The sequence below is a fragment of the Pholcus phalangioides genome, unplaced genomic scaffold (assembly GCF_987345545.1).
Source record: "Pholcus phalangioides strain wild (caught in Gottingen) unplaced genomic scaffold, Ppha-v1.0 ptg000022l_1, whole genome shotgun sequence".
Taxonomy (NCBI): Eukaryota; Metazoa; Arthropoda; class Arachnida; order Araneae; family Pholcidae; genus Pholcus; species Pholcus phalangioides.
Window position 1 is genome coordinate 5,139,163 of NW_028301615.1, and position 15,095 is coordinate 5,154,257.

General features: G+C 35.2%; 1 protein-coding gene across 1 annotated transcript in view; it reads right to left on the minus strand.

The window, feature by feature from the left end:
• The window catches only part of Polr1A (RNA polymerase I subunit RpI1), a 553,279-nt gene that overhangs the window by 509,145 nt on the left and 29,039 nt on the right, over positions 1–15,095 (minus strand). The window lies entirely within an intron of this gene.

Genomic DNA, 15,095 nt, shown 5'->3' on the forward strand with positions numbered 1-15,095 from the left:
AATAACTGTAAAGACAGAAGATTGTGCGTTCAGACTTTTCATTCAAAGAGGGCTGCCATAAAGAAAACAGACAAAGATTTGTTGATCATTCATTGACATTCTTTTGAGTGCTGGTAGTAAATGTAATTCAAGAAGTAGATGGGTGGAAAAATGTAAGCTTGTAAAAAAACGCATCGTTTTCATGCAATTACAGATGGATAGCCATCTAGTTTAGCACAAAGCTATCTTCAGCCAGCACTGAGTGGTCTGATGGGGAATATATTTATAAAAATCGAATAGAGAATGATTGCTCTGGGGTATTTTTTTATGAATTTTGAAAGGGGGTGCCAATCCATTACCTCTGCTAAAAAGAAATAAAGTCGAATTCAGTTATAACGAACTCCAAGAAATCAAATCATACATGGTGAAAAATACCCGCGAAATTTAAAATTTTTTAAAACTACATTGCTGTGATAATGTATTGGGACAGGGGCGGCTTAAGCGAGGGTGCGGTGGTGCACTCGGGCGGCAGCGTAGCCTTTACTTAAGACAACAAAATTTAACACAGTAAAAATTCACGACATCACGCTTTTGAGTCCTACTATACCTCGACAACGGAAACGTTGAGAAAATAGACAAGGCCTCTGATCGTAATACCAGAAACAAGAATGTAAGCTATCTGGGCGGCTCGAGACAAAATCTGTACCCGTGTCGGACTTATTTTTTGCACCTCCTACGTATTGCTCCCTCCATAGCCCCTACCTCCTGCGTCAGGGAATCTTTCGTGGGGCCCATGCCCGATTTTCCACGGGGCCCTTCTACAGTTAATTTATAGAGTGAAAAAATAAAAGTTATAACGATTTAGTTCCGTGCCTCAAGCTGGAGATATGTCAGCCCTACCCTTAGAAGGTCATGAACCTCCCTCACAATGTATCCAAACAATTCTTAACAAAACATTTTTTCGGCCCTTCATTTCCGATTTTGCGCCCCTCCAGAGCCGACAGTTTGGTTTTTTTTTAGCAAATTGAATTTTTTTTTACCCATTCACCCCGGATTTAGCATCCTCTTAAGCGGTGCCTCGTGTGGCCGCAATGGGTCGCGTGGAAAAGTGCCACCCTGTTTACTCTATTACAAGGGCCATTTTGTTTCCTTCACCCATGGCCCCCGCAAGAGCCCAGGATAATTCTCATACTTTTTTGGCTTTTTCAGGCTATAAATTAACTATAGAAGGGGCCGTGAGAAATCTGACTGGGAGGGGGCCTGCTGAAGATCCCAGCCTAGGGGCCCATACCCTCACTCAGAATTTGATCCACAATAGTCAAATGAAGGCAAAGGAAAATTTTGGTTTTTCACTTGTCCGGCCCCTGGAATACCAGAAACACCTTTGAAAAAATTTTCTTAATAAAAATTACCCCGTTAAATATCATCTTCACAGGATAAGTGATGATGGCTCACAAAAATAAGTGCTCTTTCAAGGATTAAGTTATCTGGCATTTATTAAGAGTGGTAAAATAATTCTAGAACAAAAAATTTTCTAGAACAAAAAATTTTCTACTTCAAAACGTATGGTCACGCACATTTTGCACAGTAAACAATTATGTGCGGCTTTCTTCTGAAAAAAAATCAGGTATATTTCCAGGTGCCCTTCACCGAATCCCTATCAGACTCCTGGCAGGGTTGCCAGTAGGGGCGGCACATGAGACTTCGCACCCGGGCGGCAGGTAAGCTCGAGCTGCCCCTGTATTGGGACTTCGTCCAAAATTGACACCACATCTTTAAAGTTTTTTTAATCGATACTGTAATGCTTCCTTTTCACTGCCCTACTAATTTCATCCTATCCTGCAAGAACAATGTTGTGGACATCAGAAATTTTTTTTAAAAAAGGTGTATGACTACATTTAAAGCAATTTAAATCCGTTTATTAGAGACCCACTGCATCTGCTGATTTCTACAAAAAGTGCAATAAATTCTCACGTTAAGTCTTCACTTTGAAATGTCCATAACCCGCTCAATGCGCCTCTTTGTATCTGTCAACCTAAAATTTATGGTTTTTAGTGTTGATAATAAGCATACAAAACCAATTCAGCGACGGGTCTACACAATCTGCTAAAACTGCTTGAATTTGATAGCTGGAAATGTCTAAATGCCAAAGATTTGGAGTTCGAATCAAAATGAAAATGTCAAATAATTGAAATTGTGCTTCGTATGAATGAAATATTTTAATATTGAAAGCTATATATATATAGATTAATCTCGTGCCGTAGTCATACGTCTCATAAATGTGAAATTTTGTCATAAAACTGAGAGTGAGGCACTAATCCCTTTGCGCACAAGTGGAATTTCGAGGCATTTACGCACAGCCGAGCCCGTCTTGACCATTTTTCTTTTTCTCCCCATCCTTTCTTCCTTTTGTTTCCTTCCAAAATTTATAAAAGTAAAAAGGACATAACCATTATAAAAAGGACTTTTTTCAGATCAAATATTGTTGAAGTTCAATTACTTTACTACAAAAATGTCCGATTTTTTTGGGGGGAAATACAGTCAAACCCAAAGCGTATTAAAGACCCTTTATTAATACGCTTTGGTCAAACTCCATTAGACCGGAACTCCAAGAGACCCGAGAAATCACTTCGTAATAACGAAATTTCGTTACAAAGGAATTCCATATTTTTATATTGTTCCTATGTAAACCTATCCGAGGGATTAGAAAAGTTTTCGTTAAAACGATATTTTCCCCATTGTAATGGTATTTGTTACAATGAGAGTTGACTGTATTTCGTCTCAAGCTATTTTTTTACGTGTATTTGGAGGCTGCATGGGTAACAGGGTGTATGGCACTTTACTGGTGAGCCATTAATCTTAGAGACATACCCAACTAGAAAAAGTATCCAAATCACGTGTCCAACTCAGATATGTCATTCATGTTGTGAGGGGTTGTATAGCTATAAAATTAAATAAAAAACAACTCTTTATACCGTCCCCGTGTGCCAAAGAACCCAATTAAGAAGTTGTTGCTCTGTCTTTCCCGATGCCAACTAAATTAATTTCATGTTTCTAAGTGCAATATTCACCGAGATATGTGAATTCGAAAATTGAGGAAATTTGGGAAAAAACAGCATTCAATGCGGGTAAAATGGTTTCCCCTCATTTAATGCTGTTTTTTTCCAACTTTCTTGGAATATCTCAGTGAAAATTTGAAGTTAGACACGTTGAATTTTTAGTCGGAGACCAGGAACCAACTTTCCAGTTGGGTTTTGGGGCCCAGGGTATCCACATAAAAAGTTAACATTTTTATTTTAATAACTCTGTAACCCCTGGCAATATGAATCAAATATCTGAGTACTACACATTATTCAGATACTTTTTCCAACTGAAAGTATGCCTCTAAGACCAATGGTTCGCCAGTAAAATGACATATGCTCCGTTACCTATGCGCCCTGTATATGAAATATAGTACGTACTGTGTTATGTGAAATATTGTGTTGTGTTTAAGCAAACACGCACGTTGCTTCGTTTGCCTGAGAGACAGCGGTCACATTATGAACCAAAAAGCCACTTGAAGGTAGCTTGTCATCCAATGAAATATCAGATTTTCACCGTATCGAAATTGAAGTCAACAAACTGATAATTTTCGTATTTGAAAATCTGATTATTTATATTTTCCGATGGGCTTGAAATCCTGATAATGAATCATTATTATGTTCACACGAACAGTTTTGTCACTGCGTACATGATTTCTCTGGAATGTGAATGGTTCAAACAAATATTTAAAAACATTTTCACACGCATTTTAGTTTCTTTTTTAAATTTATAGTAGGGCTACAACATGAACCTATATCCTTGATACATGTATTATTGTTGGAAGGTTGAACTTTTCAATTGTGATTCATTTGTGTGGCTACTCCCTCATTACTACATTTATCCGCACGAAGAGAATAAAATTAATAAAACTGCTTGCTACCACTTTTTGCGATTTTTATCATTATAAGAATACGTATTTTGGATGCTACAACTGACATTTCTCAATGAAACCATAATCTTTTACACAAAAAAAACTAATTTGGAAATAATAAAAATTTCATCCAGTACAGTAACTTGATGACATTGTGCCGTCTTCAAGCGCAGAGTTTACATTGATTAAATTTTTTTTTTTAATTGGACTGTGTGACACAACACATAAAACATACAAATCAAACTGAGAAAAACACAAAACAATAAACTTCACAAAAAGTAACATTACGATGATACAGACCCTTTGTGACCCCAAGGGATTTATTCTATTTTTACTGTATTCTATTATGTTTATTTTGCTTTTTCGTTATTTTCATAAATTAAAAATTAATCGAATTAAATTCAAAAATATTTATACTTCAGACAATTTTTGAATAACTATCTTCTAATGGGAAAACAGGGGGGGGGGGAGAAAGGAAGGGGGAGTAGAAAATTATTAATGTTCGCAAGGGGGCCACAGGAATGAGAAATGGTTGAAAGGGGGCCATGGACAAAAAAAGGTTGAGAACCACTGATCTAGGCTATAAATCGTAACAATATATATATAATGACATATCCTGACTGACTGATTCATCATCACCACGCCGAAACCAATGAAACTATAAATTTGAAATTTGGTCAGTATCTTCATTTTATGATGCAAATACTCGCTAAGAAGGGATTTTTCAAAATTCACTCCATAAAGGGGTCTCACAAAAGAATTTTTGAATTATCAAATTCCCGCGAGTGAAGCAGCGAGTAACGGCTAGCTTATAATATAGTTATACATAATATCCTTGATGACAGGGTTGGGTTTCTGCCGGCAATAATCCCTTTCTGCCGGGCAGTGGCAAAAAAGTGGAAAAAAACAAAGCAAAAATTATTCTTTTTAATCAAGACATACCAAGCTTGGTTTTTCAATTACAAAATATTATTTCCAATTTAAAAACTTAAAAAACATGTTAAACCTATAAAATCACATGGTACAAAAATGAATATTGAGCGACCAAAAATATGAAAACATATCCAAGTAAAATATGCATCATCCAGATTTGTTATGGAAATTGATAAGTATAAGGCTTTATAATTATTCATAAAGTTTGAAACAGATAAATCTAATTTTTTAATTCTATGAATTTTTGCCACTGGCAAAAATGTGGCGGCAACTGTTTTTGCCGGGGCTGATTTTACGGCGGTTTTTTCCACTGCAGCAAAAACTTGCCAACTTTGATGTTCGAAAATATTCTCTGGAAGGACTACTTTTATAAACTACTGGGAAATATTATCGAAACTTAAATATTATTAACAACTTATAATTATTCTTACATTATTAATAATAGTCCTTTCAGAGAATATTCTCCAGTTATAGAAGTCCTTCCAGAGAGTCATTCTCAAGAATATATGTAACTAGCTATAATACCCGGCGCTGCCCAGGTTTTCTTCAATGAAGCTTTTTGGATCACGTTCTTAAAGGGACATGCAAACCGTGTCTAAGGTAACCAATATGAGGACTTCTCGAGCGACTCATGAAAGAAACAAATCTAGATTAAAAGAAACATAGAAATTAATATTTTTTTCCTTTTTAGGGGGTGTGGTATGTATTTAGATTCCCCCCCCACCCCCGAACTTCAAGTTATGCATCTGCCTGTTTCGGCTTCAAAAAATACTTAATTAAAGCTGTGGAATTTCTTTGATGTACTTTACGGGCCCATATCTAATTTTAAAACATCCTAAACTATATGAATTTATGCAGGTGAATATTAAAAGACAATACAGAGACATTAATTGTAAATGATAAACAATCATTGACATTAATGATAAACAGTTGAAGTCAATGTCATATCCAACTCAAAAGTAGGTCCGGCTAATTACTTCATATTTAATTTTCTGGGCTTCGTATCCTAAGTGAACTTAATATTTCAAAAATTGAGAATTCAATACAATTTTTAAAATTTTGTCAGAAAACTCCAATAAATTTCTGCATTTCTACAGTAAAATCAGCAATTTTAACACTGATTTCTTTAGGGATCATCCTTTGCCTTACCATCAAAGGGATGCTGATGATGGTGTCTATTCAAAAAGCTCTCATTACTGAGAGGATTGAAAAGATGGCAAACCATTATAAAGGCATAAACATTATACACATTGAAGAAGCGACAAACCATTGTAAAGGCATATACGGGTCATTCCAAAAAAAGTGTACATTCCACATTTTTGAGATGAAAAATTCAAAGTTGAATTTTCAAAACAAAACTAATCTCAAATTATAGCCAATGACTTGAAGTTTAATATTTCATAAATATTTTTCACCTTTATTTTGTAATAATATCTTATTTTTTGGGTTTTATGACTGAAAATGATGGATTTTGTCCACTCTGTTACAAAAACAAATATCGCTTTAAAAAAATATTATTTCTGCTGTTTTTACTCATTAAAATAATTAAATCAGCTTATTTCTTACAAATGGGCTGAAAAAAAATAGTTTTAAAAAAAATTCGACTTTTTTTTCTGTCGTTTTGATAGTTTTTCATGACTTTTTCACAATAGCACATAGAAAAGTTTATTTTTTACATTTTTTTTCAACTACTTAAAATTATTTTTTTTTATTTCTGGCAGACAATGGGTTGATAACTTATAATTTAACATCTTAGTTTGAAGTGTTTTTTAATTTTTTTACCTGTGAACTGCAAAAATGCTTCCTGTAACAGAGTGGACAGAACTGTTTAACTTGGAGTAAGCAATCACAATTATTCTAAACACACTTATTTTTTCAACAATTATATAGACAATATGAAAGGTATCCCAGAGACTCCTCTATGACATCTGAAAAACATCCACGCTATGAGGAAATTCAAAACACACACACTTACCCCCCCCCCCTCGTGGTTTCAATTTTGGCTCTGGTCAAAGTGGATGTAAGAGATATCTTTGTCATCAGCTCTGAACAACTTCCTAGCATCATTCATAGTTTTGAAGCACATATAACTTTGACCTCCACCATCATCTTCGATGTCATTTTGGGCTACAACAACATATCGGTATGTAGATTTATATACACCACCAGAATCAAATTTCATGAGCATACGAACACATGCTTTAATTAGACCAGTTGACATTTCTTCATTGCTATTTATTTTCTTTGGAATCGATAGCATAGTTTTCACTATTTTCTTGTGTGTCATTTTCCAGAGATTCAAACTCTGAAATCGGTTATGGAACTTCCAGTTTTATACTTCTTTGGCAAGAGTAAGTTCACTTTTCGTAGCATTCACAGAGATTAACATTTCATTCACAAAAGCAAGAAACATCTCTGTATTGCAACAATCCATTGCCAGTTGCTACTATTTGGTGGCCTGCCATAGTGCCTTTCAGCACAGGTATATCATTTAGGATAATTTTTTTTATACCTTTTATTTCTTCATTTTTGATTTCATACAATTTTATATTGGTGGCATCTTTGAGAATTGTGAAAAACTGAGTAGTATCTGATGCCATTCCCACATGCTATCAGCTGTCCTTTTCAATATATCACTATCACCATCAACCGCTCCTTTTCCATGGTTTGCTTCAAGAAAATTCCAAGTAAACCACTTGAAATATTTTGAGACCTATTTGTCCAATAAGTAAAAATTTTTCTTTTGTTTGTACTGAGTACAAGATCCATCAGAAAAAAAAGTGAACCACATTTATTTCATATTCTTCTTTCATCGCTTTCAAAATCGGTTCCACACGAGCCCAAATAGATGATCCATGCTCAAAATTTGGTGACACTGAGCATGACGAAATTGACTTCTCACATTCCGCAACATACAGCACACAGGTATGAAGACATATTTGATTTCTTGACCCACCGAAATGATGACTTTACACTCCTTCAGATAATTTGCAATTATAATTTTCACTGAAATACACATGAAGAACAGCTTCATGTTTTTGTATGTTTCTAAAACACATTTGGTAAGCCCTATATTGGTGTTGAATATTAAAAATGTATTTCTTGAACAATTTAATTTCTTTTTGAAAAACCTTGATTAAGTCTGTTAGGTTCCACAATCTCTGCTCTTTTGTTATTTTTGTAACGTCTCATTTTACTATTCTTTTCCACTTTTTCTTGTTTGCGATGCCATTCTACACACTGTACAGTGCTATTCTCATCCAGCGATTTAGAAATTGCATTCATGGATACCATCTTGTCATGGCAATTCAAACATTTGCCATACATACAAGATTTAGACTCTCTGCTACACGTGATATCATCAACTATGATTTCAGATGTTGTTTGGATTAATCTCAGTTTATATAGTGCAATCAATTTATATTTCAAATTATTGTGCTGCAAACATATATAAGCATGTGTTTACCTATTTCCAACTTTCTTTTCCAACAAAATTTTTTGTTGAAATTGAATGGCAATTTGATGTTGGTATAAATCTCACGTTTATGTCTCTCACATTAGTGATCCCGAGTATATCCAGTGAGACTTGGGGTGGGGGGATAGAGCCAGGAAACAAAAATAATTTAAATAATTTTATAGGGAAATAATTGTGGTCCCTTTAAAATACAGAATGTATTGCCATATTGTCATATAACAACCTTTATTCATACTAAAATGCCCCTTATGTCAAATCTCCCTGGATCTGTGCCTGGCAGTGATTTTGACGATCTTTACTATTTAATTTTCGTATTTAACTGAAAAAATATGAGATGGGGAGAATGTTGTAAAGGGTTTAAATTGAATAGATAACTTATTAAATTTAACTTAAAACTTCAAAACCTCTTAACTAAGAATACTTTACTTTAAATCACACATATAGTTTCCATTCTGTTGCGTTGGTTGAGTTTTTGGAAGACGTAACAGTGGACACGTAACAGAGTGGACAAATTAGCCTAAATTATTTTTTTTTCATTATAAATTTAAATGACTTGTGAAAACTTTTATTATATTTTGAAGCATATCTCCATGTGCTATGACTAGATGCTGATATTGATGAAAAAAAATCCTAATTATTTATGATAATGACATAACAAGAGTGGACATCTGACAGAGAAAAATTGTGTACTAAAGACATAACGTGAATATTAAGTCATTTTGCAAAAGTCAAATCCAAAATTGTTGATCACGCATTTAAAGTAAACCTTTCAATGAGCTCAAAAGTGTTATCAGATTTAATCTGGTATAAAAATATATTTCCTAAATAACCGTAACAGAGTGGACATTTTAAAATGGGAAAAACTTCGGGACATAAACAAAAAAAATAGTTTTCATAAGAAATAAATTGAGAAAAATTTTTATTGTCAGTTTTATTAATCTATGGCACATATATAAAATGTGATTCCAAGTTTTCTAAAAAAAAATTCCAGGTTTGCACCAAGTCTCTTTGTTTAACATTTTTTTGAAGCTGGGACAGTCAGATTTTGACGTTTTGCTACAAACAATGATTTTTAAAAAAAATTATATACCATCTGAAACAAATTAAGAAACACTGCATGACAGAGAATTAACTGAAGAACTAGAAAAAAAATTTAAATTATCACCAGAGTGCTCTGAAATTTTGTAAAAAAAATTACAAAGTCTCCAAAACAGTTTGTACACTTTTTTTGGGAATAACCCATACACATCTGAAATGCACTGCTACGGAACCACGGTAACCAAAGTAAACGTTCCGAAAATAATTGTTGAGGCAGAGAAACCATTATTGAACGACAGTTTTTTTGCCCATTTCGGGATTTGCGCTGCTCTGATGAAATTTTAAATTGCCCATCGTTCAAGTCTGGTCCCATTTGGTATATAGGCAAAATTTGGTGACAATCGATCTAAAGTTGTAGATTTGATAGAGAACATACACACACACAGAAAATCAATATATACATGTATTATAATAAATCTCTATAAATAACTTGAGAATAATTCTCATTACCTTTGATAAGAATATTCTCTAATAATTTTAGAGATGTAAAATTCTTGAGAAGGAATATTCTCTGGACGGACTACTATTATAGGCCTACTACTTGAGAATATTCTCCTGTTATAATATAGTTATATTACTTTTGAGAATATTCTCTGGAGGGAATACTTTATAAATTACTGGGGAATATTCTAATCGAAAATAATAAGAATTATTCTCAAGTCATTTATAATAGTCCTTCCAGAGAATATTCTTCAGTTATTTATAATAGCAATCCTGTTCCAGAGAACGTATTCTCAAGAATATTAGTTATAATACATGTTATTACAAATAATCTCTATAACTTGAGATTAGTTATTATTAGAGCCCAGATTATATGCAAATGCATATGAGCATATGCAATTGCATATTTTAGCATTTTTTGTCGTTAAAGCATATAAATGCATAAAACTACACTGCTGGCCACCGTAAATGCAACACCCTGAAGGAAGCATGCAAATAATATGAAATTTACACCATGCATTAGCGGAGGTGAGATATGCAAATGATTAGAATTTCAGCGCAGACGCACATCACGCGCGCCTGTGGCGCCACTTCAAAGCGCTATTTAAGGCTTGGAGATTTCGACGATTTGAAGTACGGCAATTGTGTTTTTCTTGTGGTTTTTTAAAAAAAACGATCAATTATGCCTCGTAGAAAACAACGATCATCTTTTGATCAAGTATCCGAGTTCGACAGAGTAAGGATAGTGGCCTACCGAGATTGTGGATTATCTTTCAGGGAAATCGGTAGTCGTGTTGGACGAAACCAAACAACTGTAATGCGGATATATGATCGTTGGATGCAGGAGGGTACGACGGACCGACGTGTTCGATCGCATCCACCTCAGTGCACCACTTCACGTGATGACAGGCGTATGGTGCATATGGCAGTGACGGATCGCTCAGCCACATCACGAACCATAGCACAGCACATTCAGTCTGTACCGCATCATCCAGTGTCTGCGCGTACCATTCGACGCCGTTTACAGCAGAGTGGTCTGTCCGCAAGAGGTCCATTGCTTCGTCTACCCTTGACGCAGAACCACAGACGTGTCCGCCGCCAATGGTGTGATGAAAGAAGGATGTGGACGGCACAATGGAATAAAATTGTTTTTACTGACGAGTCACGCTTCTGTCTGCAACACCACGATGGTCGGATTTGAGTCTGGAGACACCGTGGAGAGAGGATGCTGAACGCACCGCCACACTGGTCCTGCACCGGGTATTATGGTATAGGGCGGTATTGGATATCACTCTCGCACTCCTCTAGTACGCATTGCCGGTACTTTAAAAAGCCAGCGCTACACCGAGGTGTTGGAGCCAGTTGTCCTTCCTTACCTTCTTTGTCAATCGCCAGATTGAATTGCTTCCCTGGCCAGCTCGCTCTCCGGATCTTTCGCCGATAGAAAACATGTGGTCCATGGTTGCTCAACGATTGACCCAGATTACATCCCCAGCTGCCACACCTGATCAACTTTGGCAACGCGTGGAAGCTGCTTGGTCTGCTGTACCCCAAGAACACATCCAAAGTCTCTTTGAATCAATGCAGAGGCGTGTGGCAGCGGTGATCTCCAACAATGGCGGCTACTCTGGCTACTTATTTTGGCAGGAACCACACTTCACAGAAGTCTATAAATTTAATCATTTGATGCTTGGTCAACATGTTATCTACAAAATAAATATTGTTGCGATATTTCTTGTCTTTCTTGGTGTTGCAATTTGGGTGGCCAGAAGTGTATATATTTTTTTTCGGACTTGCAAAGAACACTGATCTCTCGAGAAGGGTATATGTCATACCGCAACAAAGTGAGGATAAGAGAAGAAGCGGAAAAGAAAATTACCATTTTAACTATTTATATTTTTTAGCTTTTCGGGGTGTCGATCTCTCTTGTCTGTAAAGAGCAATCCATTACTTGTCAAAGGTTCAAAGTGAACAGTGACCATATGTTCCGAAACGGTCGTTTTGACTTCAGGGGGTGATTTAAGTAAATTTCATAGATGAATTCTTTTTTTTTTCACTCGTTAAGAAAACGCTGACTCGACCAATACCTCATATATACCAATACCTACACGAGGAGATACGTATCTATAGGAGGTATTGACTGGACCCGAGAAAGACGCCCAGGCTCTGTACCTGTGAGGAACTCTGGCATCTCCAAAGCTTCCTAGAAGTGTTCAGGAGGCTTTGGCATCTCTGGCGAACGCGGAAAAAAAGCCGACGTTTAGCATATACATGTTAGGCGGCAGAGGACAATAGACGCAGGATAATTGTTCAAACTTTCATGAAGAGGCATATTTCATCTCACCATAAAGAAGCGGGTTTCTTTCTTATTTTCATTTCATTTTGATGTTTCTCGGAAAAGGAAAAGAAAGAATATTTGTGCCATTCTATTGCTATTCTAAAAATATTTTAACAGTACAAATGAAAAAACACAAAAAAAAACTGGCGACATTTTTCTGGTGGCAGACTCTATATCACCACTCCCATTTCTTAACTACATAAGCCCTAGGTTGAAGCCATGAAACCATTCACTTATTTTTAGTAGGATTTTAAATGCAAGGTAAACATATATATATATATTCGTCCACTTCTATTTTTCTTTACTCTACTGGCGTAAGCAAGTCGTGTTTTCTTCTTCAGAGATTTTCTTCGATTTTTTCTCGTTAGTGACCGCACTTGGAAATGCCTAAAACGAAAGGATGCAGAAGCGATGTGTTAAGAAAATGGATTTCCGAAAATCCTAAAGATTTGATGACAGATGGACAAATAATATATTGCAGGCTATGTGAAAAAAATATTGCTTGCGAAAAGAAATTCCAAGTTGACCAGCACGTGAAAACGAGTGGACATACTGCTAGGAAAGGAAAGAGTGAACAACATTCTATGCAGGCACTGTTGACCACCGTTTCAACTTCGCAGTGTGAAGGGAAAAACGAATTTTCAATGGATTTATGCAATGCTCTGGTAGGAAGCAACATTCCTTTCTACAAACTAAACAATGTAAATTTTAGAAATTTTCTAAAAAAGTACTGTAAAAATCAGAATGTCCCAGATGAATCAACCGTTCGGAAAAATTATTTGGAGATTGTGTATGATCAAGTGGTCCAGGAAATTCGTAGTGATTTGAAAAACAACCATATTTGGATAAGTGTAGATGAAACCACTGATGCTTGTGGTCGCTATGTGGCGCATTTGATATGTGGAAAAATGGATTTTAAAGGGCCATCTCGACCACATTTGCTCGCATGCAAGGCTCTTGAAAAAGTGGATCATTCTGGAATCGCCAGATTTATAAATGATTCTTTGCGCATTTTATGGCCGAAAAGTGATTCCTCCTGTGAAAACATCCTTGCTTTTATCAGTAATGCTGTCCCGTACATGGTGAAAGCTGGAAAAGCACTCAAAGTGTTTTACCCTAACCTTGTACACGTGACTTGCTTAGCTCATGGGTTGCATCGCATTACAGAAAAAGTTAGAGAGCTGAATGTGTCCGTGAACAAAGTCATTTCATCCGTGAAAAAAATATTTGTGAAAACTCTATTGCGATCAAAAGTGTACAAAGAAGCATGTCCAAACATCCCCCTGCCACCTGAGCCTATTTTGACTAGATGAGGAACGTGGGTGGAAGCAGCATTATTTTATTCTGAAAATTTTGATGATGTGAAAAGTGTGGTTGACTCTTTCGATAATGATTCGTCTGCCATAATTGCCGCGAAAGCGTTTTTTTTCCAGTGAAATGCTGAGAAGAGATCTGAGTCTAATTCAAACACATTTGTTTTGGTTGCGGAGCAGCATAATTAAATTGGAAACCCGAGGTCTTTCATTAAATGAAGCCATACAGGTTGTAAGGAAAGCTCAAGAATGCATTTTAGACATTCCAAATTCTATGGGAGAGTCCATAAAAGAAAAATTGGAGATGGCGTTGGAGAAAAACTGTGGTTTTCGTACATTACAAACAATTAACAGTTATTTGAATGGGGAAGATGTCCAATTACCATCTGAAATTCAAGAATCGAAAGCCAAATTTTATAAATATTGCCCCGTAAGCTCTGTGGACATAGAAAGGACATTTTCTGCGTATAAGATTCTACTGCAGGATAAGAGACAGAGCATGACTATGCAAAACATTGAAAAGCATATCGTTATATATTGCAACAGGAATTATGCTACTTGACGAAGTAAGTTAATATTTTTGTATAAGAATATTTTTAATTATTTCTTAATGACATGTAGTAAATCATATGGGGGTTTTCGAAAAATAATTTTTTTTGCGCGCGGAATTAGCATATTTTTTCTTTTTTAAATATGTGTTTTGGATTTTTTATTACATGGTTATTCTTTTAAATTGTAGGTACAATCAATGCAGCCAATTTTACTGCGTATTTTTCCATTTTCAATATCATATTTCAGTTTTTTTAGTGCATATTTCAACGTTTTTTAAGGCATATTTGCATATTTTTAGTGCATATTTGCATATTTTTACTGCATATTTTGCCCTTTTTTTAGTGCATATAATCCGGGCTCTAGTTATTATTTTCGATAAGAATATTCTCTAGTAATTTATAACAGTAGTCCTTTGAGAGAATATTCTCTGTCCCCGTCAAGAAGATGGGATTACTGAAGTTTGTATCCCAGAATATTGAAGTTTAAAAGCAAGAAAATGAAACCAACATGGCTGAAAATTAAATGCCACTTTTAAAGAAATACGAGTGATACAGAAGTTAAGTGTATGTACATTGAAGAAAACGGTTCTGTATCTTTTTAGAATTTAGGCGTTTACAAGTATAATTTCTTTTGCCAATCAACTTTGGTTTAATTTTTTGCTTTTAACTCATTTCTGAAAATTTATCTAATTTTAAAATCATTTTTTAATTTTAATCTAAAGATTTCTAAAATCTTCGTAACCAAACTTTTAAAACCTCTCACCATGAGCGACAGAATATTCTGAGAATATTCATGAACTAAAAGTCGTCATTGTGGGGGATGATCATGCCAAAAATGACTGTTTTAAATATTTCAGGCAAAATGAAAACTGACTTGTTTCATAATATAAACAAAATTAGTAAAAATAATTTCATTATTTAAAAGAAAAATGAATATTTGATTATTCTCCAATTTTTACATCCGAGAGAATATTCTCAGAACATCCTCGTTCTCTGAGAATATTCTCACCTCGCA